The following is a 26127-nucleotide window of genomic DNA, read 5'->3' on the forward strand; positions in this document are numbered from 1 at the left end:
TTAAGCTGTTCCCAAGGAGATGGGTCAACCCAGACCCCATAGTCCCTCTGGCAAACACTGAAGGTATTATGTGGGTTTCAGCCCCATGGGTGATATTCTGTTCATGTAGAATGTGTCTGACCTACAGTCACATTGGGATCAGAGAAGGCCTTGAGTGCCTGCCAAGAGCTGGAGCTTTATCAGGCAGAGGGAGGTCTCTGGGGAGAAGGAGAAATGCAGGGCCTGGGGGCACACCATGCTGTTGAGGAAGCTGGCCTATGGCAGGTGGTCTGGGGGCTCCCTACTTGCACATCCAGGTGGTCCTAAAAGTGGTACGTCCCATCTGACTTTCTCCAAAAAGAGTTTGATTTCCTTTCCCAGTGCTGAGCTTGTTTCTGCCTTGACACAATGACAAAATTGTGTTCCTTTCACCTGGGACTGGAAATCATTGAGCAGCAGGAGCAGCAGTTTAAGAAGAAAAGGCTGGCAAAGGGAATGCAGCACTGAACTACCCAAAGACCAAAATCCTTTTGTGGCCTTCAAGGTCCCTGGTGTCTGGCTGAAAGGGAGAGCACAAAGATGTGCTGCTGAAGGTCTGTGCTCCCATCGCATCTCTGCTATCACGCTACTATGTGCAAGCACTCAACCTCTCTGAACCTCAGTTTCCTCATCTGTAAATTGAGGAGAATATCGCCACCCTCCCTGGGCTTGTGGGAGGTTCAAATGAAGTTCAGCTCTACATAGATATTTGTCACTGATTTGCAGTCTTTCTCAACTGATCCCCTGCAAGCCTTCAGTTCCTTATCTGCTGGGGCTGGAGTTGAAAGGAACAATGAGGAGGCAGCTGAGACTTTCTGCAGAAGTGCCCCTGGATAGCAGAATCAGAGTATGACCAAAAAAGGTCCTCAGTGATAAAGGAGAGTGACAGAAAGAAGGGGAGAAGAAAGAGGGGAGGTGGGTTTGGGAGGGTGTGCAAAATCCATTTATTCATCTCTCATTTATTTGAGCCTACTGTGTACCAAGCGCCATGCTGGGCCCTGGGGACTCAGATGAACAAGACTCTCATTCATTCATTTATTTATTCAACATACAATTATTAAAGGACTTGTATGAAGCTGCCAGGTGCTGGCATACAGAGGGAGTCAGGCAGAAAAATGAGCAATTGAAATGCAGGCTGGTGAATAGCCTAAGACAGGATGTACAGAGGGAGGCAAAGGGCATTGCAGATGGAGGGAGGCCTCCTATTCTGAGACTGCAAGGAATGCCCCAAGGCTGGAAGGGACAGTATGTGTTGCGGTGAGAGGGGAGCCTGGAAAGGCCAAGAAAGACCCTGAATACCACCAAGAGTTTGAACCACATGTACATAGGGAGCCACTGAGCACCTTCCCAAAGGGAAACACCAGACTCAGATTCCAGTTTGGCTACAGTGTGGCCAAATGGAATGGAACTGGTGGATGAAGCAAAGAGGAAAGGAAGAAGGGATGAGACTCTGGAGATGGTTGGGAGGACTGGGTGACTGATTGGCCTTTATGGGGTAGAGAGAGGGGACAGGCAGCCATGCAACCTGTATTCACTGAAATGTTAGCAGAGCATGGTATGCGGGAGCGGAGGGGTGTGTGGGCCATCTGATTGGACGTGTTCAGTGTGCATACCAGAGCTTGAGACTGATTGGAAGTCATCAGCACATTAATCCATGTCTCTCAATACTGGCTGCCTATCACAGGCCCCAGGGAACTTATTAAGCACATGGGTTCCTAGGCCCTCCCCAGACACACTGAATCAGAATCTCTGGAGTGGGGCCCAGGAATGTGTATATTGCAGCTCAGTGTTCCTGGTCTTTGTGGTTGTGTAGAGGATCCCCAACCAGCCACAGGCTCAATGATTGGCTATAAGGACCCAAAGTACTTAGAAAAGCCATTGTGCCCACAGTTATGGATCATTACAGTGAAAGATACAGGTTAAAACCAGAAAGGGAAAAGGAAGAAACGAGGCACTAGCTTCCAATTATCCTTTCCCAGTGGAGTTGTACAGACAATGGTTAATTCTCCCAGCAATAATGTGTAACCAAGCCTTAGTGTTCAGGGTTTTTCTTGAGGGTTTTTCTTGAGGGGTCATCATACAGGCATGCAGCTCCTGGGGGATTGACCCCAGCTACTTAGGCTTCAGCCCCTAGAGAAATCAAATTGATACAGCAAGGCCCAAAGCCTCAGGCTTACAAAAACATTGTTAGAAGGCAGAATATTCCAAAGGCTTAGAGGTCAAGGACCTCTCAAGAGCTGGTCAAGGACCAGTCCTTTTTTGGGGATGTGCAGGGTTGGAGTGGTCCGAGGCTAGTTAGAGCTAACTAACACTTTACTGCCCAGTGGTCTATATTAGAATGCCCTGAGGAGCTTCCAGAATGCTCTATGGCCAGGCTGCATCCCAGACCAATCACTCAGAGTCTCTGGGGTGGGGGGGGTGGGGGGGTGGGTCTGTCCAAGGTCAAGCCCTACTGCCATAGATTGTAATTGGTACCAAAGGAGGGAGTGAGCTCATCCCAAAGGGAATGAGGAGAGAGTACTCACAGATGGAAGAGATGGCCAAGAACAGTGGACTAAGGAGCAGCACAGGCTGCAGACTGCAGGAAGGATGGCACACAGGGAAGGAGCGGCCAGAGGCAGAGAACTAGGGTCCCCATGGTCTGGACAGCAAAGAGAGCGAGCAGGCAGTCAAGTCACTTAGGTGGCCTGGTGCCTTAGTCAGCTCAGGCTGCTGTAACAAATTATAACGAATTGCCAGGTAGCTTAGACAGTAATTTATTTCTCATAGTTCTAGAGGCTGGGAAGTCTGCGATCAGGCTGCCAGTATGGTTGGGACTGGATGAGGACTCTTTTCTTGGTTTCTCATACAGATGCCTCCTTGCTATATCCTCACATGGTAGAGAGAGAGAGAAGGCATGCTTGCTTATGTTTCTTCCTATAAGGGCACGAATCCCATCATGCAGGATACAGACATTCAGTGCATAGCTCCTGGGAAGGCTCAGTTAGGTCCAGGGGTAGGAGCAGACTGCCAGGAAGAGCAAAAATTTCTGTCAGCCTGCCACTCTCCTCCTCTTTCACCTCTACTTCCTCCTCCTGCTTCTCCTCCTCCTTCTGATCCCCTCCCTCCTTCCGATCCCCTCCCTCCTTCCCCTCTGCAGCTCTCCACTCCCCTCCTAGGCTTTCCTGATAGAACCAGAAGTGGATGCTTGAATTGGCCTGGACTGCCCAGCCTGTATGATTCTGGGAGTGGGGTGGGTGGATGCAGTGACCTCCACAGGCCCTCCCGGCTCTGCCCTTCTGTGGTCCTGTGGTTGCGACTGGATCTCCAGGATGAACTTTGACCTTTCCAGGTCTAAGCACTGAAGATGCTTTGGTGCTTCTCCCCAGGAGGAAATTCAAAATAAAAACAAAACCACAAACCATACAACTTGTATATGCATGCTAAAAATAAAATGGCTTTTTTCTTAAATTTTCCAATTGCAAAAGTCTGAATATTTAAAAGCCGTACCTCCTTTGCCCTCTTTTGAGTCTTGCTCTGTCACCCAGGCTAGACTGCAGTGGCTAGATTCTGCTCACTGCAACCTCCGCCTCCTGGGTTCAAGCGATTTTCCTGCCTCAGCCTCCAGAATAGCTGGGATTACAGGCGCGTGCCACAACGCTGGGCTAATTTTTGTATTTTTAGTAGAGACGGGGTTTCACCATATTGGCCAAGCTGGTCTCAAACTCCTAACCAAGGTGATCTGCCCACCTTGGCCTCCCAAAGTGCTGGGATTACAGGCGTGGGCCACCACATTCAGCCCAACCCGGTTCTTTTGTTAACCCTTTGTTCTGTGATCTTTGTCACCCCATCTCTTTTCAAAAGCTGTGTGCTATGTTTTGTTGTGGTTGTTGTTGCTGTTGTTGAGACAGGGTCTCCCTCTGCCACCCAGGCTGGAGTGTAGTGGTGTGATCTCAGCTCACTGCAACCTCTGCCTTGAGGGCTCAAGTGATCCTCCCACCTCAGCCTCCTGAGTAGGTGGGACTATAGGTGTATGCCACCACGCCCAGCTAATTTTTGTATTTTTTATTGTAGAGACAGGGTCTTACCATGTTGCCCAGGTTGGTCTCAAACTCCTGGGCTCAAGCAATCCTCCTGCTTCAGCCTCCCAAAGTGCTGGGATTATAGGCATGAGCCACTGTGGCTGGCAAAAGCTGTGATATTTATGGGTTGGGGGGAACATCAAGAAAGTAGAAGCTTGCTTGGCTTGCTGGATCTTGGGAGATTTTGTTGCCATCCTAAGTCTTGGGCCTCTCTCACCTGGAGCTACAGCAGACATTTCAGCCACACCTCACAGTCCTGATTTCAGCTCTCCCCTCTGCCACCACGTGACAACCAGGAGCTTCATTAGAAAGCCTTAGCCTGACATTGTAACCTTTACCCTGCATTGGGCAGTGCCTCCCCTGGGAGCCTCCCACCCTCCACTGGCCTCTATTTGTGACATTCACCTTGATGTTTGAGTGCCAAGTTCCTCCCTCTTGGTGTCCCACATCAACAAATCAGATGAATACAAAAAATTACGTAATTCCTATGAGCCAACTAGGGGGAAAGTGAAGACCAACCATCTAAGGAAATGGGGGGTGGATTATCCATCACCCCTGGTTCAAGTCAATTAAAGACATACAGACTGATCATGGACTCAAATATGGCCTGATCTAGAAGTGTGGGGAAAAAATGCCAACTCTATCAGCTTTGTCCTCAGAACCTGACATGAAAGCAGAGTTCACATCTACTGTCCCGATTCTGATGGAGGCCACCTGTGGTCAGCAGTTCCATTGGTTTGCGCTGCGCATGTATGAATATAGCCTCCAGATCTCCCCCAGCTTCCCACTCCGTCCTTCATGCAGAAGTCACTATATGTTTGGATAGATGCCAGGGTGCCATGCGGCCATGTCTGCCAATGGGCAGAGGGACTAGTATGAAAAGGCTCTGCACTTGGGGCCCTCAGGGGTACCACTGGCTCCATGAGCCTCCTATGGCAGGACAGGCCGATCCTGGTGTGCAAACCTGGTCCTCTCACTTCCATTCCTATTCTGGGCCAAGCACTCCCGGGGCCTCAGTCTCCTGCCCCTGTGCCAGCCTGTGGGTGGTAGGGTTCTGAGGGCCATGTTGGGTTAGAGCAGTAGGTCTCAGCCAGGAGATATTGTCACAACTAGGGAGAAGGTGCTGCTGGTATCTAGTGGGTCAAGGTCAGGGATGTTACTAAACATGCTACAGTGCACAGGACAGCCCTCAGAACGGAGGTCTATCTAGTCCAAAATGTCAAAGAGAAACCCTGGGTTATGGGAAGGGGTGTCCCCCAGAGAGCATGGCCTTAGATTTTCAGCCCCTCTAAGAATGAGATGTTCCTGTTTATTTTCTCCAGCTCTCATCAGCCCGGTTGTAGGGGAGGGAAGAGTTAGACCAGGGTAGGATCCAAGCACTCCCGATCCTCTGAGCCAAATATGGTTCTCCAGATAGCACAATTTCCTCTAAAAATGCAGTCCAAAATGGAATGGGTAAGAAACCTGCTTCCTTCCATCTTCTAGTACACTGGCTTTAAAAACTCATCTTAAAAATATGAAAAAGACATTTACTGTAGCACTGTTCATAACTGGAAAAGATTAAAAAAAAAACTAAATGTCCACTTAAAAGGACCGGATAAATAAATTATAATACATTCCTGCAGTGGAATTATATGCAGTTGTTAAAAGAGTGAGGTAGCTCTAAATATAATGATATAAAACAATCTCCAAGACATATTATTAAGAATCCCATGGCCCAGCACAGTGACTCACACCTGTAATCCCAGCACTTTGGGAGGCCCAGGTAGGAGGAGGGCTTGAGCTGAGGAGTTTGAGACCAGCCTGGACAACATAGTGAGACCACATCTCTACGAAAATAAAACAATTATCTGGGCATGGTGGTGCACACCCGTGGTCTCTGCTACTTAGGAGACTGAGGTAGGAGGATCACTTGGGTCCGGGAGTTCAAGGCCGCAGTGAGCTATTACTGTGCCACTGCACTCCAGCCTGGGTGACAGAGCAAGACCCTGTCTCGAGAAAGAAAAAGGATACCAGCAAGATGCAGGAACAATATGCCTGGTGTACTAATACTTGTATGAAAATATTATTTTAAAATACTATTTAAACCTAGATGCTGAGTGTGAATTAGACACTCTCAGAAAAGACACTGGTTGTCTCTTGGGAGGGGAGCTGGGGCCGGGACCGGGAAGGGATAGAAGAGAGATTTACTATTCACTCTAGGTCCTTTGCAGAATCATCATTGTGGTATGTTTGGTAGAATAGAAGTTTAAATACCTTACTGAAGTCAAATCTATCACCATTTTTCTTTCGAACTTACACTTTTAATATTTTTTTCTTGAGACAGAATCTCGCTTTGTTACCCAGGCAGGAGTGCAGTGGCTCAATTATAGCTCAGTGCAGCCTCAAACTCCCAGCCTCCAGGGATCCTCCTGCCTCAGCCTCCTGTGTAGCCAGGACTACAGGCACGCAGCAGCACACCCAGCTAATTTTGCATATATATATATATATATATAGAGAGAGAGAGAGAGAGAGAGAGAGAGAGAGAATGAGAGAGAGAGAGACGGGGTCTTGTTGTGTCGCCCAGGCTGCTCTGTAACTCCCGGGCTCAAGCAATCCTCCTGCTTCAGCCTCCCAAAGTGCTGGGATTACAGGCGTGAACCACAACACCCAGCCACTTCCAGTATTTTATTTAAGAAATTACTTTCTACATGTTATGGACTGAATGTTTGTGTCCCCTCAAAATGTATATGTTGAAATCCTAGCCTCCAATATAATGGTGTTAGGAGGGAGGGCCCCTGGGAGGTAATTAGAAGGGAGGAGCTCGCATGATGGGATCAGTACCTTTATAAGGAGAGATTCAGGAGAGCTTCTTCCTGTCTTTCTTGCTCTCTGCCATGTGAGGATACAAGAAGATGGCCCTCTGTGAACCAGCAGGTAGGCCCTCCCCAGGAACCAGCCATGCTGGCACTCTGATCTTGGACTTCTAGCCTCAAGAACTTGGAGAAATCAATGTTTGTTGTTGAAGCCACCCAGTCCATGGCACTTTGTTAGAGCAGCCCAAACTAAGACACTGCTCCAATCATAAGGATATCCCCCTACGTTTCCTTGTAATTGCTTTCAAAGTTTTGCTTTTCACAGCTAGATCTTTAATCAACCTGGATTTTATTTTTGGTATGATGTGAACTAGGGATCTAGTTGTATTTACTTTCCATATGGAAAATCAATTGTGCCAACAACATTTGTAGAATATTCCATCGTTTCCCTAACAATCTACAAGGCAACTTCTGTCTCATTCCAAGTTTCCATGTGTCATGGGTCTTTTGCTGGATTCCTGTTCTCTTCCAGTGGTCGATTTGTAAATCCCCTTGACAACATATCACTGTCCTAATTCCTATGATATTATAGTATGCACACAAATCTTAAACGTTCCATTACCCACCGACCTCTATGTTATTCTTATTCTTTAAAAATATATTCACTTGTATTCCACTAGAAGCAGAGCCTGAGTCAAGGATTTGGGTGCAAGCATTTTTTTAGAAGGTGATTCCAGGAAGCCCAGGTAAGAGGGTGGGAAGTGAAATAGGTAAGGGAAGAAAGCTAACAGACAGTGCATTAACGAGCAGGTTGCCACAAAGGGTAACTGGGGTTCAATCTCACTGGGCCCTTCAAAGTCATTCCAACTGAGGGGTGGGGAAGCTGCAATATTTATCCACCAACTCCCATTCCTCATGGCTGTTTTAAAATGCACTGAATATTTATTTTAATCAGATACGGTAAGACACACAGACATGGACATGACTGTCCTGAAGCAAAGAGTTTTTTTATACTCAAAGGTTCCTAGAAACAAGAGCCACGGCATGCTATGCAGGGATACATAGGGAGGCACCAGGGTTGGTCAAGAAGTCAAAGGAGTGAGGGGAAAACATGGGCAAGAGCTTTATTTGTGGCATCCAAGGGAAAGACAAGGCAAGGCAGGGTAAGCAGGCACAGGATTAGCTATTAATAGTTTGAATAATTTCACTCGGCTCTGGGGCCTAGGGCTCTCCCCAGTTGTCTGGCTCATGGCCCTGGGATGATGAGAGCAGATGGACAGTGGCCCAGTGTAAGAGCCCGATGAAGGAGGTGGTTGGGGCTATGGGCTTTGGATTGGCTGGTTTGCATATGGAAGGTGCACTTGCAGGTGAGTCCTTTACTATCTCTAGGAACTGGCTAGCCCTGGGAGGAGGAGTCTCTCCAGGATCAGCAAGGCCCCAGCTGTCAAAACATCAGGAAATACAGGAAATGAAAAGGAATGATGAATACACTGAGGGTGCTCTTGAAGGCCTGTATGTGGCTGGCAATGCCGAGGGCTATGGGGAGGGCACCAACGGTGTCTGCTACACTATTCTTGGCCCCTCAATGACTACATGAATTTTAGGATCAGCCTGTCAAATTCCACGAAAACTTCTATTGGGATTTGTGTGGGAATTGCTTGAATTTATAGATTATTTTGGTGAGAAGTAATATGTTTATAACATTGAGTCCTACCATTCATAATATATACAGTATATATTTCAATTTAGTCAGTTCTTCCTTTAAGTCCCTGGGTAGTTTTTATATTTGTCTTAGTCCCTTTGTAGTGCTATGACAAAACACCTGAGACTAGGTAATTTACAAACAACTGAAGTTTATTTTCTCAGTTCTGGAAGTTGGGAAGAACAAGATCAATGCTCCAGCAGGTACAGTGTCTAGTGAGGGCCTGGTCTCTGCTTCCAAGATGGTACCTTGAATGCTGGTTCCTCTGGAGCAGACAATGCTATGGTCTCATGTGGCAGAAGGCAGATTTACCACCATCCCGAAGCCCGTTTATAAGGCACTAATCTCATGCATGAGGGCTTGCCTTTATGACTTAATCACTTTTTAAAGGCCCCACTTCTTCATACTATCACCTTGGCAATTAAGTTTTAACACATGAATTTTGGGAGACACATTCAGGCTATAGCAATACTCTTCATTAAAGGTCTTGTGTATATTTTGCTAGATATATTCTCAGGATTTTGTTGCTATTGTGAATAGAATCTCTTTTTCTATTACATTTTCTTAATTTGTTATTACTGATGTATAGGAATGCTATTCATTTTTTTAAGTTGATCTTGAATTCAACAACCTTGCTAACTCTCTTACTAGTCTTAATAATTTATCTGTATATTCTTCTGGATTTTCTTCATAGACAATTATATGGTCTGCAAATACAGGAATTTTTCTTTCCAACTTAAAATTTTTATTTCCTTCATTTTTTTTTTTTTTTAAGATGGAGCCTCACTCTGTCGCCTAGGCTGGAGTGCAGTGGCATGATCTTGGCTCACTGCAACCTCCACCTCCCAGGTTCAAGAGATTTTCCTGCCTCAGCCTCCTGAGTAGCTTGGATTACAGGCACTCACCACCATGCCCAGGTAATTTTTGTATTTTTTTAAGTAGAGATGGAGTTTCACCATGTTGGCCAGGCTGGTCTTGAACTCCTGACTTCAAGTGATCCTCCTGCCTCGGCCTCTCAAAGTGCTGGGATTACAGGCGTGAGCCACTGCACCTGACCTTTATTTCCTTTCTATATCTCACCTATTACTGCTGCAGTTTGCAGAAGAGAGGATGCCCTCAAACCTAACTTCTCCAAACCATCCCAAAGGGGAAGTCTGCTCCACGTCAACAATGTTATTATTTTTAAAGACCATAAGTCAACATGTTAGATTATAGCAAAATGATATCCAAGGGGCAATGTGAAAGCAAGACTGAGAGTCCTGGAGAGGAGGTGGCAGAGCTGCCTTTTTAAGATGGTCATCCCCTCAGACCCTACCCTTCCTGCCTTGTTCCTCCAGTTGTCAGATTTGTCTGTTGGGGTCCACACGGGGAAGGAGATAGGGGGCTGGACTGAGAGGGAGATGGAGAATCTGCCAGAGGCCCTTTTGGATCCAGAATTGAGGCAGCAGTTCCAGCCAGGTCCAGAGGTGGGGGCTGCCCCCCAACGCCCAAGGGGATGGCACTGATTCCAAAATGTGGCAAGAACTCTCTGGCTGGGAGAGGGATGTGCTTGCTCCCTTGAATCAACTGAGCCCAGGCTGGAAGGCCCAAGGCGGAGCATGGGCCAGCCCACTCCAGCCCCATCCCCTCCCTTTAACCCTAAGCTATTCACTCTCCCAGATTCCACTCCCTTTTCCTAAGTGACCTCCCTGCAAAGTCTGCAGAGAGCAGCACTGCTTTGTGCCAGCTCACCCAGCACTGTCCTTTCTTTCAGCAACCCCCATGGATATGAACTTGAGATGATTCATTTTCCTAAAAGCCTCTTTGGGGTGAGGGAAGGTGTGGGTGGCTCTGCGAGGTTTGGAGTGGGGGTTGCCTCTTCTCAGAGCCACCGAGAGCCAGTGTCACCCTCCATGGTGGGTGTCTGTGGGCTGGGGAGCAGCCATGAATGACACCATCTTTGCAGGCAGCCCGGGTCATCCCCAGTGGTCTGGGAGGCTGGGGGTGCACCAACTCCCACTCCCAACAGGGCCGAGGCTCCTTCCTCACCTAAGAGGTGACTTTCTTGAAGAGTGGGGACAGAGGAGCCGGCAACCTGGGCAGTGTAAGCACCCAGGAGCAAATCTGCGGCTCAGTCTCAGAGAGAAGTCTCCTCCAACACAGCTATTGCAGAAATGGGGAAACTGGGCCGAGAGGGAAGGGGGCTTGCCCAAATCACCAGCCCTGGAATGTTTTGCACTTTCAGGGTGGATCTCCCAGGAAATGCATTTTATGGCACCGCCACCTCTGGTCACCCACCTCGAGGTGTGGTGGGCCTGGACAGTCACCTTGACTGAGGGCCAGGACGATGAAGTCAAACCCACCACTCAGGAAGGAGACCCAGCCCTTCTCCAGGCAGAGTTCAAATGTGAGGACTGCCTTCTTTGGGCTTCAGTTTCCCCATCTGAATTGCAAGGGCCCTTCTAGCTCCTACACTCTGGGCCAGGCTTTTCCTCTGAGCCCCAGTCAGCCTAGAGGACCAGGGCTACATCTTCCTTGGACAGAGACCCACCATAGGGGTGGCAGGACGTAGGGGTGGGGATAGGCAAGGTTCCTGTAGGGAGGTGAAGCTGTCATCAGAGATGGTGTCCGCAGGCAGTGGGTGTATCATGGCTCTGCTACTACTTGCTGGGTGATTTCCCCATTCTGGACCTCAGTTTCCCCATCTGTTTTATGGAGATAATATGCCTGCCTACATATCTGGGGACCTGGATGTGTGTGTGGACCAGTTGCAGTGTTTCTTAGGTGTGGTCCTGGGGCAGCCTGCACCACCCCATAGAGATTTCTGGGCCCCATCCTAGGCTCACAGGATCAGAATCTCTGGGAATTTGCATTTACACAGGCATCCGGGTGATTCTGACACATGATTGAAGAAGCACTAATAGTATATTGTAAGCTCTTTATAAAAGGTAAATTCATAGCTGCCTTTTAATAAACATAAATTTCATCTTCCCTTCCTCAGTTAAGGACACACAACCCAGGTGAAAATCACTCTGCCTTTCCAGATGCAGAATCTTATCTTTCCATTAAGATTCTGTTAACTGCTACTTTCTGCGGTTTGTATTCCAAAACAATGGGTATATCTTTCCATTTTTTCAATATAAATGTTTAGGTTGGATGTGCTTTTTCAAATGGGACACACGCGCACACCGTTTAGAATTCCAGCTATGGCTTCTCTCAGGCCTCTGAGCCCAAGTCAAGCCATCGCATCCCCTGTGACTTGCACATATACACCCAGATAGCCTGAAATAACTGAAGATCCACAAAAGAAGTAAAAATAGCCTTAACTGATGACATTCCACCATTGTGATTTGTTCCTGCCCCACCCTAACTGATCAATGTACTTTGTAATCTCCCCCACCCTTAAGAAGGTTCTTTGTAATTCTCCCCACCCTTCAGAACGTACTTTGTGAGATCCACCCCTGCCCGCAAAACATTGCTCTTAATTTCACCACCTAACCCAAAACCTATAAGAACTAATGATAATCCATCTCCCTTTGCTGACTCTTTTCGGACTCAGCCCACCTGCACCCAGGTGGAATAAACAGCCATGTTGCTCACACAAAGCCTGTTTGGTGGTCTCTTCACAAGGACGTGCATGAAATTTGGTGCTGTGACTCGGACCAGGACCGCACCCTGTAGCCTTTCTGTCCAAACAACTTGACCTTACTGTTTTAGCCTAACTCTCATGTCTGCGTGCAGCAGCTGCCACTGCTTTAATACTTTTAGAGGCCCTAAAAATCACAAACTATGCTCAACTCACTCTCTACATTTCTCATAACTTCCGAAATCTATTTTCTTCCTCATACCTGACGCATATACTTTCTGCTCCCCGGCTCCTTCAGCTGTACTCACTCTTTGTTAAGTCCCACAATTACCATTGTTCCTGGCCCGGACTTCAATCTGGCCTCCCACACTATTCCTGATACCACACCTGACCCCCATGACTGTATCTCTCTGAGCCACCTGATATTCACCCCGTTTCCCCATATTTCCTTCTTCCCTGTTTCTCACCCTGATCACACTTAGTTTATTGATGGCAGTTCCACCAGGCCTAATCGCCACACACCAGCAAAGGCAGGCTATGCTATAGTACAAGCCACTAGCCCGCCTCTCAGAACCTCTCATTTCCTTTCCATCGTGGAAATCTATCCTCAAGGAAATAACTTCTCAGTGTTCCATCTGCTATTCTACTACTCCTCAGGGATTATTCAGGCCCCCTCCCTTCCCTACACATCAATCTCAGGAATGTGCCCCCACCTAGGACTGGCAAATTAGCTTTACTCAACATGCCACGAGTCAGATAACTAAAATACCTCTTAGTCTAAGTAGACACTTTTTCACTAGATAAGTGGAGACCTTTCCTACAGGGTCTGAGAAGGCCAGCGCAGTCATTTCTTCCCTTCTGTCAGACATAATTCCTCAATTTAGCCTTCCTACCTCTATACAGTCTGATAACAGACCAGCTTTTATTAGTCAAATCAGCCAAGCAGTTTTTCAGGATCTTAGTATTCAGTGAAACCTTTATATCCCTTATGGTCCTCTGTCTTCAAGAAAAGTAGAACGGACTAAAAGTCTTTTAAAAATACACCTCACCAAGCTCAGTCACCAACTTAAAAAGGACTGGAAAATACTTTTACCACTTTCCCTTCTCAGAAGTCAGACCTGTCCTCAGAATGCTACGAGGTACAGCCCATTTAAGCTCCTATATAGACGCTCCTTTTTTTTAGGCCCCAGTCTCATTCGACACCAGACCAACTTAGACTGTGCCCCAAAAAACTTGTCATCCCTACTATCTTCTGTCTAGTCATACTCCTATTCACCATTCTCAACTACTCATACATGCCCTGCTCTTGTTTACACTGCTGGTTTACACTGTTTCTCCAAGCGATCACAGCTGATATCTCCTGGTGCTATCCCCAAACTGCCACTCTAAACTCTTGAAGTAAATAAATAATCTTTGCTGGCAGGACTATGCTGAATCTCCTTAGGCACTCTCTAATCAGATGTCCTAGGTCCTCCCAATTCTTAGACCTTTTATACCTGTTTTTCTTCTTCTCTTATTCCATTTAGTTTCTCAATTCATCCAAAACCGTATCCAGGCCATCACCAATAATTCTATATGACAAATGTTTCTTCTAACATCCCCACAATATCATCCCTTACCACAAGATCTCCCTTCAGCTTAATCTCTCCCACTCTAGGTTCCCACGCCGCCCCTAATCCCGCTTGAAGCAGCCCTGAGAAACATCACCCATTCTCTCTCCATACCACCCCCCAAAAATTTTCACCGCCCCAACACTTCAACACTATTTTGTTTTATTTTTCTTATTAATATAAGAAGGCAGGAATGTCAGGCCTCTGAGCCCAACTCAAGCCATCGCATCCCCTGTGACTTGCACATATACACCCAGATGGCCTGAAGTAACTGAAGATCCACAAAAGAAGTAAAAATAGCCTTAACTGATGACATTCCACCATTGTGATTTGTTCCTGCCCCACCCTAACTGATCAATGTACTTTGTAATCTCCCCCACCCTTAAGAAGGTTCTTTGTAATTCTCCCCACCCTTCAGAATGTCCTTTGTGAGATCCACCCCTGCCCGCAAAACATTGCTCTTAATTTCACCACCTAACCCAAAACCTATAAGAACTAATGATAATCCATCTCCCTTTGCTGACTCTTTTCAGACTCAGCCCACCTGCACCCAGGTGAAATAAACAGCCATGTTGCTCACACAAAGCCTGTTTGGTGGTCTCTTCACAAGGACGTGCATGAAATTTGGTGCTGTGACTCGGACCAGGACCGCACCCTGTAGCCTTTCTGTCCAAACAACTTGACCTTACTGTTTTAGCCTAACCCTCATGTCTGCGTGCAGCGGCTGCCACTGCTTTAATACTTTTAGAGGCCCTAAAAATCAAAAACTATGCTCAACTCACTCTCTACATTTCTCATAACTTCCGAAATCTATTTTCTTCCTCATACCTGATGCATATACTTTCTGCTCCCTGGCTCCTTCAGCTGTACTCACTCTTTGTTAAGTCCCACAATTACCATTGTTCCCTTCTCTCCTTGTCTCTACCCCTTCTCTGCTTTTCTGGGGAAGGGGCAAGTACCCCAACCCCTTCTCTCCTTGTCTCTACCCCTTCTCTGATTTTCTGGAGCAGGGGCAAGAACCCCTCAACCCCTTCTCCTTCACCCTTAGCGGCAAGTCCCGCTTTTCTGAGAAAGAGGCAAGTACTCCAACCCCTTCTCTCCTTGTCTCTACCCCTTCTCTGATTTTCTGGGGGAGGGGCAAGTACTCCAACCCCTTCTCTCCATGTCTCTACCCCTTCTCTGCTTTTCTGGGGGAGGGGCAAGTACCCCAACCTAGTGTCTTTGTGCCCCGATCCCTTATTTCCACACCCCGACCTCGTATCTCTGTGCCCCGACCCCTTCTCTGCTTTTCTGGAGGGCAAGAAACCCCCACCCCTTTTCCGTGTCTCTACTCTTTTCTCTGGGCTTGCCTCCTTCACTATGGGTAATCTTCCACCTTCCATTCCTCCTTCTCCCTTAGCCTGTGTTCTTAAGAACTTAAAACCTCTTCAACTCTCACCTGACCTAAAATCTAAATGCCTTATTTTCTTCTGCAATGCCGCTTGACCCCAACATAAACTCGACAGTAGTTCCAAATAGCCAGAAAATGGCACTTTGAGTTTTTCCATCCTGCAAGATCTAAATAATTCTTCTTGTGAAACAGGCAAACGGTCTGAGGCGCCTGACATCCAGGCATTCTTTTACACATCGGTCCCTCTCTAGTCTCTGTGCCCAGTGCAACTCATCCCAAATCTTCCTTCTTTCCCTCCCACCTGTCCCCTCAGTCCCAACCCCAAGCATCACTGAGTCTTTCTAATCTTCCTTTTCTACAGACCCATCTGACCTCTCCCCTCCTCACCAGGCTGAGCTAGGTCCCAATTCTTCCTCAGCCTCCGCTCCTCCACCCTATAATCCTTTTATCACCTCCCCTCCTCACACCCGGTCTGGCTTACAGTTTCATTCCATGACTAGCCCTCCCCCACCTGCCCAACAATTTACTCTTAAAAAGGTGGCTGGAGCTAAAGGCATAGTCAAGGTTAATGCTCCTTTTTCTTTATCCCAAATCAGATAGTGTTTACGCTCTTTTTCATCAAACATAAAAAACCCAGCCCAGTTCATGGCTTGTTCAGCAGCAACCCTGAGAAGCTTTACAGCTCTAGACCCTAAAAGGTCAAAAGGCCATCTTATTCTTAATATACATTTTATTACCCAATCTGCTCCCAACATTAAATAAACTCCAAAAATTAAATTCCGGCCCTCAAACCCCACAACAGGATTTAATTAAGCTCGCCTTCAAGGTACACAATAATAGAAAAAAGTTGCAATTCCTTGCCTCCACTGTGAGACAAACCCCAGCCACATCTCCAGCACACGAGAACTTCCAAACGCCTGAACCGCAGCAGCCAAGCGTTCCTCCAGAACCTCCTCCCCCAGGAGCTTGCTACACATGCCGGAAATCTGGCCACTGGGCCAAGGAATGCCCGCAGCCTGGGATTCCTCCTAAGCCGTGTCCCATCTGTGTGGGACCCCACTGAAAATTGGACTGTTCAACTCACCTGGTAGCCACTTCCAGAGCCCCTGGAACTCTGGCCCAAGGCTCTCTGACTCCTTCCCAGATCTTCTCGGCTTAGCGGCTGAAGGCTGATGCTGCCCAATCACCTCGGAAGCCCCCTAGACCATCACAGATGCCGAGCTTCCGGTAACTCACAGTGGAGGGTAAGTCCGTCCCCTTCGTAATCAATACGGAAGCTACCCACTCCACATTACCTTCTTTTCAAGGGCCTGTTTCCCTTGCCTCCATAACTGCTGTGGGTATTGACGGCCAGGCTTCTAAAACTCTTAAAACTCCCCAACTCTGGTGCCAACTTAGACAATACTGTTTTAAGCACTCCTTTTTAGTTATCCCCACCTGCCCAGTTCCCTTATTAGGCCAAGACACTTTAACTAAACTATCTGCTTCCCTGACTATTCCTAGGCTATAGCCAAACCTCATTGCCGCCTTTCTTCCCAATCCAAAGCCTCCTTTGCGTCCTCCTCTTGTATTCCCCCACCTTAACCCACAACTATAAGATACCTCTACTCCCTCCTTGGCGACCGATCATGCACCCCTTACCATCTCATTAAAACCTAATCACCCTTATCCCGCTCAATGCCAGTATCCCATCCCACAGCATGCTTTAAAAGGATTAAAGCCTGTTATCACTCTCATGCTACAGCATAGGCTTCTAAAACCTATAAACTCTCCTTACAATTCCCCCATTTTACCTGTCCAAAAACCGGACAAGTCTTACAGATTAGTTCAGGATCTGTGCCTTATCAACCAAATTGTTTTGCCTATCCATCCCATCATGCCAAACTCATATACTCTCCTATCCTCAATACCTCCCTCTACTACCCATTATTCTGTTCTAGATCTCAAACATGCTTTCTTTACTATTCCTTTGCACCCTTCATCCCAGCCTCTCTTAGCTTTCACTTGGACTAACCCTGACACCCATCAGTCCGAGCAGCTTACCTGGGCTGTGCTGCCGCAAGGCTCAAGGGACAGCCCTACTTCAGCCAAGCTCTTTCTCATGACTTACTTTCTTTCCACCCCTCCGCTTCTCACCTTATTCAATATATTGATGACCTTCTTTGTAGCCCCTCCTTTGAATCTTCTCAACAAGACACACTTCTGCTCCTTCAGCATTTATTCTCCAAAGGATATCGGGTATCCCCCTCCAAAGCTCAAATTTCTTCCCCATCTGTTACCTACCTTGGCATAATTCTTCATAAAAACACACGTACTCTCCCTGCTGATCATGCCCGATTAATCTCCCAAACCTCAATCCCTTACAAAACAACAACTCCTTTTCTTCCTAGGCATGGTTAGTGCGGTCAGAATTCTTACACAAGAGCCAGGACCGCACCCTGTAGCCTTTCTGTCCAAACAACTTGACCTTACTGTTTTAGCCTAACTCTCATGTCTGCGTGCAGCAGCTGCCACTGCTTTAATACTTTTAGAGGCCCTAAAAATCACAAACTATGCTCAACTCACTCCCTACATTTCTCATAACTTCTGAAATCTATTTTCTTCCTCATACTTGATGCATATACTTTCTGCTCCCCGGCTCCTTCAGCTGTACTCACTCTTTGTTAAGCCCCACAATTACCATTGTTCCTGGCCCGGACTTCAATCTGGCCTCCCACACTATTCCTGATACCACACCTGATCCCCATGACTGTATCTCTCTGAGCCACCTGATATTCACCCCATTTCCCCATATTTCCTTCTTCCCTGTTTCTCACCCTGATCACACTTAGTTTATTGATGGCAGTTCCACCAGGCCTAATCGCCACACACCAGCAAAGGCAGGCTATGCTATAGTACAAGCCACTAGCCCGCCTCTCAGAACCTCTCATTTCCTTTCCATCGTGGAAATCTATCCTCAAGGAAATAACTTCTCAGTGTTCCATCTGCTATTCTACTACTCCTCAGGGATTATTCAGGCCCCCTCCCTTCCCTACACATCAATCTCAGGGATTTGCCCCCACCCAGGACTGGCAGATTAGCTTTACTCAACATGCCACGAGTCAGATAACTAAAATACCTCTTAGTCTAAGTAGACACTTTTTCACTAGATAAATAGAGACCTTTCATACAGAGTCTGAGAAGGCCAGCGCAGTCATTTCTTCCCTTCTGTCAGACATAATTCCTCAATTTAGCCTTCCTACCTCTATACAGTTTGATAACAGACCAGCTTCAAATCAGCCAAGCAGTTTTTCAGGATCTTAGTATTCAGTGAAACCTTTATATCCCTTATGGTCCTCTGTCTTCAAGAAAAGTAGAACAGACTAAAGGTCGTTTAAAAACACACCTCACCAAGCTCAGTCACCAACTTAAAAAGGACTGGAAAATACTTTTACCACTTTCCCTTCTCAGAAGTCAGACCTGTCCTCAGAATGCTACAAGGTACAGCCCATTTAAGCTCCTATATAGACGCTCCTTTTTTTTAGGCCCCAGTCTCATTCGACACCAGACCAACTTAGACTGTGCCCCAAAAAACTTGTCATCCCTACTATCTTCTGTCTAGTCATACTCCTATTCACCGTTCTCAACTACTCATACATGCCCTGCTCTTGTTTACACTGCCGGTTTACACTGTTGCTCCAAGCCATCACAGCTGATATCTCCTGGTGCTATCCCCAAACTGCCACTCTAAACTCTTGAAGTAAATAAATAATCTTTGCTGGCAGGACTATGCTGAATCTCCTTAGGCACCCTCTAATCAGATGTCCTAGGTCCTCCCAATTCTTAGACCTTTTATACCTGTTTTTCTTCTTCTCTTATTCCATTTAGTTTCTCAATTCATCCAAAACCGTATCCAGGCCATCACCAATAATTCTATATGACAAATGTTTCTTCTAACATCCCCACAATATCACCCCTTACCACAAGATCTCCCTTCAGCTTAATCTCTCCCACTCTAGGTTCCCACGCCGCCCCTAATCCCGCTTGAAGCAGCCCTGAGAAACATCACCCATTCTCTCTCCATACCACCCCCCAAAAATTTTCACCGCCCCAACACTTCAACACTATCTTGTTTTATTTTTCTTATTAATATAAGAAGGCAGGAATGTCAGGCCTCTGAGCCCAACTCAAGCCATCGCATCCCCTGTGACTTGCACATATACACCCAGATGGCCTGAAGTAACTGAAGATCCACAAAAGAAGTAAAAATAGCCTTAACTGATGACATTCCACCATTATGATTTGTTCCTGCCCCACCCTAACTGATCAATGTACTTTGTAATCTCCCCCACACTTAAGAAGGTTCTTTGTAATTCTCCCCACCCTTCAGAATGTACTTTGTGAGATCCACCCCTGACCACAAAACATTGCTCTTAACTTCACCGCCTAACCCAAAACCTATAAGAACTAATGATAATCCATCTCCCTTCGCTGACTCTTTTTCAGACTCAGCCCACCTGCACCCAGGTGAAATAAACAGCCATGCTGCTCACACAAAGCCTGTTTGGTGGTCTCTTCATAAGGACGTGCATGAAAGCTTCCTCTCGAATTATTAGCCCTTTTCTGCCAGGGAGTAGTTTTTCCCAAGGAGGCCTGGAAGACAAGACCCTGGACAGAGGCTAGTGGTACCCACCCCCGCTCATCAGAATCGCTGGATCATGACTGACCCCTAGTGGCGGCTTTTCTGCTTAACTGTCAGCCCATGGGCTGCGGTGTGACCCCCAATGCTGCTGCAGAAGATTTCACCCATCCTGGGCCACCCCTGCCATCTGTGGAGAAAGACCCGTCCCTTGTCTTCTGAGCCCAGCTGGCCTCACAGGCATTCAGCAGATTGGAAAGTCTAAGCATGTGCTGGGCTGGGCTCCCCTGCGCCCCTTTTTGGAGTGAGGCAGAGTGCATTCCAGCCCCCAGCATCCCTGCTGTTTATTCCCACCCCTCACCCCCACCCCCATACACACTCACAAGTACAAACACAGACACAGTCACGGGCACACACCGCCCCGGAGAGCACCATTTCCAGCCTCGGCAGAGCAGTCTCCTTATAGGGAAGTTAACGAGGCAGTAAAGGCTCAGGGGTCAGGGAGGACCTCTGTCGGGAGAAGGCTGCTAGACCCAGTTCTGCCTCTGACTTCCTGGGGGTCCTTGAGGAAGTTGCTTCTCCTCTTTGGTTTCAGTTTGCCCAGCTGAGAAATGGAGGGTTGGGCCAAATGGTCTAAGGTTCTGGGAACCTCTAACTCAGAGCCCGTAACTGGTGGTGAAGATGAGGGAGAGTCCCTCGGGGTCAGCTGAATGCCTGAGAGGCAGGACAGGCCCAAAGGTGAGCAACTTGAGCACACCAGGTGGGCTCGGAGCTGGAGGTGAGCCCCAAAGCCTGCAGAGCAGCCCTGGACGCGGGAGTCCCATCGCACCAGTCCGGTGGGACTTCAGAGATGTGGGATCCAGCCTCCCCTAGTATTGCAGAGCTGGGGGATGGGAGCTGCGGATTCTGACACCACAGCTGCCTTAGATATGCTAGATGGGCTGGGGCAAGACACACCCCTCTCTATGAAATGAGCAGTCAGTCCAAATAGATACGCTAAAGAAGGGCTGTGGGAGGGACCCAGCTCTAGCCTGAGGCTACAGACTGGCTTCCAGGGTACTCAAGCAGCTGCCTCTGGGGAAGGGGTCCCAGGTATGAGAGGCAGGGCTCAGAATCTAGGCCAAGCCTCCACAGGACCCCCTCTGGAGAGCTCAGGGCAGTCTGGGGGAGGGTCAGCAGGCAGCAAGTGCACTAGGAGCATCTTTCACAAGGCACCCCATATTGCATCTGCTCCAATAGGCAGCGAGTTGGAAAGTGGATGGAATAGGCAGGGTGGCAGCTGCTCCCCAGGGCCAGGAGTCCAGCCCAGCACCCACCCAAGTCCACCTCAGGCCTGCTCAATTGGGTTGATCTGTGCTCTGGGCCCTCTGGCCCCACCCTCAGAGAGAGGGGTTTGGGGTAACTAGGTGAACTGGCCCTTGCGGGAGGCAGGCAGCCCCTCACCAGGATCCCCACCCCCACCTTTCCAGCCCCCCTTATTCCCTGATCCTTCCACCTGCTCTCCTGCCCCAGTAGTTTCCTCTGCTCACTCTCATCCCTTTTCCTGCTCCCAGGGTCACCTGCTCAGATGTCCTTGACTCTCCTCTGAGTCTCCCTCTTTCCAAGCTGCCTCCCCTCTACCTAACACATTCTCCCTGAAGACACCAGAGTACACAACCTCAAGTTCCTGCACCTCACCTTTACTCCCAGACATGGGAGAGAGATGACATGAAGACCCGAACGCCACTTGGCAAGCGATCTGGGGTATGCAGGGGGCAGATCTGAGGCTGTGGAAGCTCCGGGGGCTCCCTGCAGGAGGCTCCATTTAAGCTGGCTTTTGAATGTGGCTCTGAGCTGAGACCTCTCCTTGAAGCTCCAGACCAGGAGCCAGCTGCCAGCTGGACCACTTCATTTGGTGTCTCAGAGGAACCTTGCACTCCATAGGTCTAACTCTGAACCCAGAAAATCCCCCCATCTCAGCCCTGTTTCTTCTTAGGGAAAGCACTACCTCATACCCAGTTCTGCACCAAACCCACACTATGAGCGCTCTGGATAAGCCAGTGCCAAGAGGGAAAGAGCTCTGAATGCCAAGCCAAAACATGTGAGTTTTAACTCCACCTCCAGCTCCGAGAGTTGTGGGTAGGGAAGGGCCTTAGTCCATTTTGCTGTAGAAAGACCAGTCTGGCACTGTATTGTACATGGATGACAGGGGAAGAGTGCGGGTGGAGAGACCAGAAGGAGGACAGGACTGGGGAGGTAGGGACATGGCTGTAGTGGTGGAGATGGGAGAACAGACAGGACTTGGTGGCTACTTAGATGAACCAAGGGAGGGGTCAGGAAGAGACACCCAGTTTTGTACCAGATGTGTAGAGTGTGGGATGCCATTTATTGCTCGAGGGAAGAGGAGGAGGAAGAGGTATGGCATGGGAGGAGATAGCTGAGCTCTCTCTTGAATGTCACTTGAAGTCCCCAAGGAGAGAGAGGCCTGCCAGCACCTTCATGAACTGCTTCAGCCAGCCCTTGGGCACCTGTGGTCCCTGGCCGTCTCAACTCTCCCCTTTGTGGCTGTCAGCTGCCGTGGGGATCAGTTGCACAAGGGCCCAGCAGGTCTGTGTGTTTTCCCAGGGGACTGCCGCATGGCCAATGCTGAGGAGAAGCTGATGGATGACCTTCCCTTCTGAATAAAACCCGTTATAGCTACCTGATCCACCCAGCCACCAGCAGAGGCCCTCACAGCTCATCTCCATTGGGATGGAGCTCTCCCTGGCCCAGCGTGTCAGCATGGTAGGTGCAGAGGGTAGCTGTGGCTCAGGATCAGGCGAAGAGGCAGCTCATGCCCACACCCCCAGCAATCATTGGCCAGAGGAATGAAATTACTAGGGTTGACTTAGACTTACCATTACATGGCAGGGAGGCTGCAGAAGGGTCCATGAAGTTCATAGGTGTCCAACATTTAATGAAGTCAAGGTTTTGTTTACAAAGAAGAAATAAGGGTGGGAGCAGGATGACCACTGGGTAGGCAGCTGATGGGCCTGCTCAGCTGAGTCTCCAGCATGACCATAAGCTTCTCCTCATCCTCACAGCCCCACCTTATTATCTCCCCCCACCCTGCTCAACAGATGACCTTACATGCTGCCTACTTGTTGGGGGAAATAAGAACCAGACTGGAGGAAGAGACGGGTACAGAGGCCCAGGTGTAGGGGCAGGATCAGAGGCAGTGCAGCACCTGCTGAGCCAGGTGGGTGAGGGTCTGGACAGTGGGCGTGGCTGCTGCAGGCATGGAAAGGAGGCGCAGATGAAGGCACTCCCAGGGACCATTGTCAGGCTCTCCATATGTGGACGTGTGCAGAGGTGGGGGTGCTGAGGAGGGAGGAGGTGCAGGGAATTTCTCTTCTCCTCTCTACTGCCTCTGAGTTGGAGATGTCAGAGGAAACCATGGCCCATTGTAAATGAACACAATGTCCCCACTCACAAGGTTAGAACCCTGCCCTTGGAAGCAGCTCTGAGGGGAGCATTCACATGGGGAGAGTGCAGGGCGCTGTGTCCAGCAGGGGAAGGAGGTCACCAAGAGGGCTGACCCTCCTCTGGCGAGGTGGCTGCCTTCTGACACACCAGCCTCTCTCTTTAGCATGGTTGGCCCCCACACCCAGCCTGTCAAACTTACAGCTCTCAAGAAGGCTTTGGCCAATTAATGAGCAGCTCCCTCTCCTAGGAGGAAGGACGTCTAAAGGATGGGGAGGGCAGTAGAACCCTGTATGCTCTGCCCCCTCCCTCCACAGTTGGACCGGAAGGAAGGGGGCTTTCAGACAGGCTTGCCCGGGCTGGGGTCTGAGTGTCACTGTCCAGCCAATGGTCATCCTGCTCCCACCCTCACCTTCTTGCTTAATGGGTGAGCCCAGCTGCTGCCGCAGCTGCCACGCTAGTAAGAGTGAACAAGCAGGAGGCTGCACCGCACTTTCAGGCTCAGGCTGCCTGGCCAGATCTGCTCTGAGGGCCCTGTAGGCTGATAGAGACTACCAGGAGGAGAACGGGATGGAGCTGCCAGCCCCCACCCGTGCAAGTCGTACTTCTAAAAGCTTGGGTATACAGTAAATATTAGGTCCTGGGCTGCTGGGCCAGGAAGGGGTGTTGTCCTCCTATTTTTCAGGGTTTGTTTATTTATTTGATGAGGGAGGGTTATAGGTACAACCAGTTTAAAGATGGAGATTTTTAGAATGCAGGCAGGGATTTAGGGTAAGCCAAGCAGACTTGTCCAAGCAGCTCTTTTGGGGAGGCCAGAGTCCTGTACCAATGTCCTCAGGCACTTTCAGCAGCTGCTGGGGGAGTGCTGGACAGGATTAAAGCACAGGAGAACTTTCTGGATGATAGAAATGCTCTATATCTTGAAAGGAGGTAGGTTACATGGGTAATGCATTTGTTAAAACTGATCAAAATGTACACTTCACATCTGTGCATTTCACTGAATATAAATTATACCTCAAATTAAAAACATTTTTTAAAAGACAGATGGGTCAAGCGCAGTGGCACACACCTGTAATCTCAGTATTTTTGGAGGCCGAGGCGGGCAGATCATGAGATCAAGAGATCGAGACCATCCTGGCCAACATGGTGAAACCCTGTCTCTACTAAAAATGCAAAAAATAGCTGGGTGTGGTGGCACGCGCCTGTAATCCCAGCTATTCAGGAGGCTGAGGCAGGAGAATCGCTTGAACCCAGGAGGTGAGGTTGCAGTGAGCCGAGATCGTGCCACTGCACTCTAGCCTGGTGACAGAGTGAGGCTCTGTCCGTCCCCCGCCCCAAAAAAAAGCCCTGAGGTGGAAGATTGCCTAGCGGGCTCTAAGAAAACCAAGGAGGCTGGAAGACTAGAGCAGAAACAAAGCAGGGGAGGCAGCAAAGAGCCAGATCATGGAGGGCAAGTGTTAGCAAATTTGTTCTGTGAAGGGCCAGATAGTAAATATTTGAGGCTTTGGGGGTCACGTGGCCTCCATCATAACTAGGCAACACTGCTATTGTAGTGTGAAAGCAGCCATAGACAATACGTAACATATGAGTGTGGTTGTGTTCTAATGAAACTTTATTTACAGAAACAGCTGACTAACTTGCCATCCAGCTACTGTTTGCCAGCACCTGATGTAGGACCCTGCAGGTCATTGTATGGATGTGAGCATCGACTTTGAGTGAGATGGGAGGAGGGGAGACAAAGATTTTGAGCATAAGCTCTGTAAGGACCTCTTTCTCTGTTGCATTAAGAATAGATCACGGGGTACACAAGGATGGAAGCAAGAGAGGGAGCGAGGAAAACAGAAGGCTGATGCAGTGGTCCAAGGGGAGATGATGGTGACATTTTGGGTCGGGATGTTGGCATTGCTATTGATAAGAAATTGTTATATTCTGAATATATTTAGAAGACTGAGCCAGCAGGATTTGCTCATGGTAAAGGTGGTAACGTACAAGAGAAGAGTCAAGGGAAACTCTGAGGACTTTAGCCTAGCAACTGGCAGGATGGAGCGGAAAGAGTAAGAGTTCAGTTTTGGACATGTTAATGTGAGATACCACTTAGACATTCTTGAGGATGAAAACCCTTGAACTGATGTAATCAAGTCAGGTCAGACTGGAAATATAAATTTGGGAGTTGTTGGGGTTTAAATGGTATTAATATATGGGACCAAGGATTGACTGTAGATAGAGAACTAAGAGGTCAAAAGACTGAGCATTTCATTAACAAAAGGCAGGGCAGTAAGAAGGAGCCTGCAAAGGAGACTGAGCTAGCGCAGTAGGAGGAAAAGAGACTTGGCAGCCAGAAAACCAAGTGAGTGATATATGTCAAGGACTGAGGGGCATCAAATGCAGGCAGAGAAATGCTGTGGGGCAGGGCCACCACAGAGAACACCTTCCCAGGCAATGCCCAGCACAGCCACTGGGGCAGGGCTGCCCGAGACCCTGGACCTATACAGCCACCAGTGTGCAATGCTAGGCTGGGAGAGCTGCATGCACAGGACTCCAACCAGTGAGAGCCAGGGCATGGGCTGCACCCAGTAAAAGCTATGGGGGTGGAGCTGCCTGGAGCCTTGGGGACTCAACCCTCACCCCAGTGTGACTGGAAGGTGAGACATAAAGTCAAAGACTATCCTCAAGCCTCAAGTTTTAATGTTGTTTACCTGGTGCATTTTGGACTTACTTAGGACTAAGCTACTTCTTCTTTCCTATTTCTCCCCTTTAAATGGGAGTATCTATCCTATGCCTATTCCACTGTTGTATTTTGGAAGCACGTAACTTGTTTGATTTGACAGCTGGAGGGAAATTTGGCTCAGGATGAATTATACCTTGAGTTGGTCTTACCCATGTTTACAGACTTTGGACTTAGAATTTAAAGTTAATGCCGGAACAAG

The 26127-nt window shown here is 48.4% G+C and overlaps 1 pseudogene; it reads left to right on the forward strand.

The window, feature by feature from the left end:
* The first annotated feature begins 8174 nt into the window (after window positions 1–8174).
* LOC129030010 (uncharacterized) lies at window positions 8175–21567 on the forward strand (annotated as a pseudogene).
* The last annotated feature ends 4560 nt before the right edge of the window (window positions 21568–26127 follow it).

Source organism: Pongo pygmaeus, chromosome 12 (assembly GCF_028885625.2).
Source record: "Pongo pygmaeus isolate AG05252 chromosome 12, NHGRI_mPonPyg2-v2.0_pri, whole genome shotgun sequence".
Taxonomy (NCBI): Eukaryota; Metazoa; Chordata; class Mammalia; order Primates; family Hominidae; genus Pongo; species Pongo pygmaeus.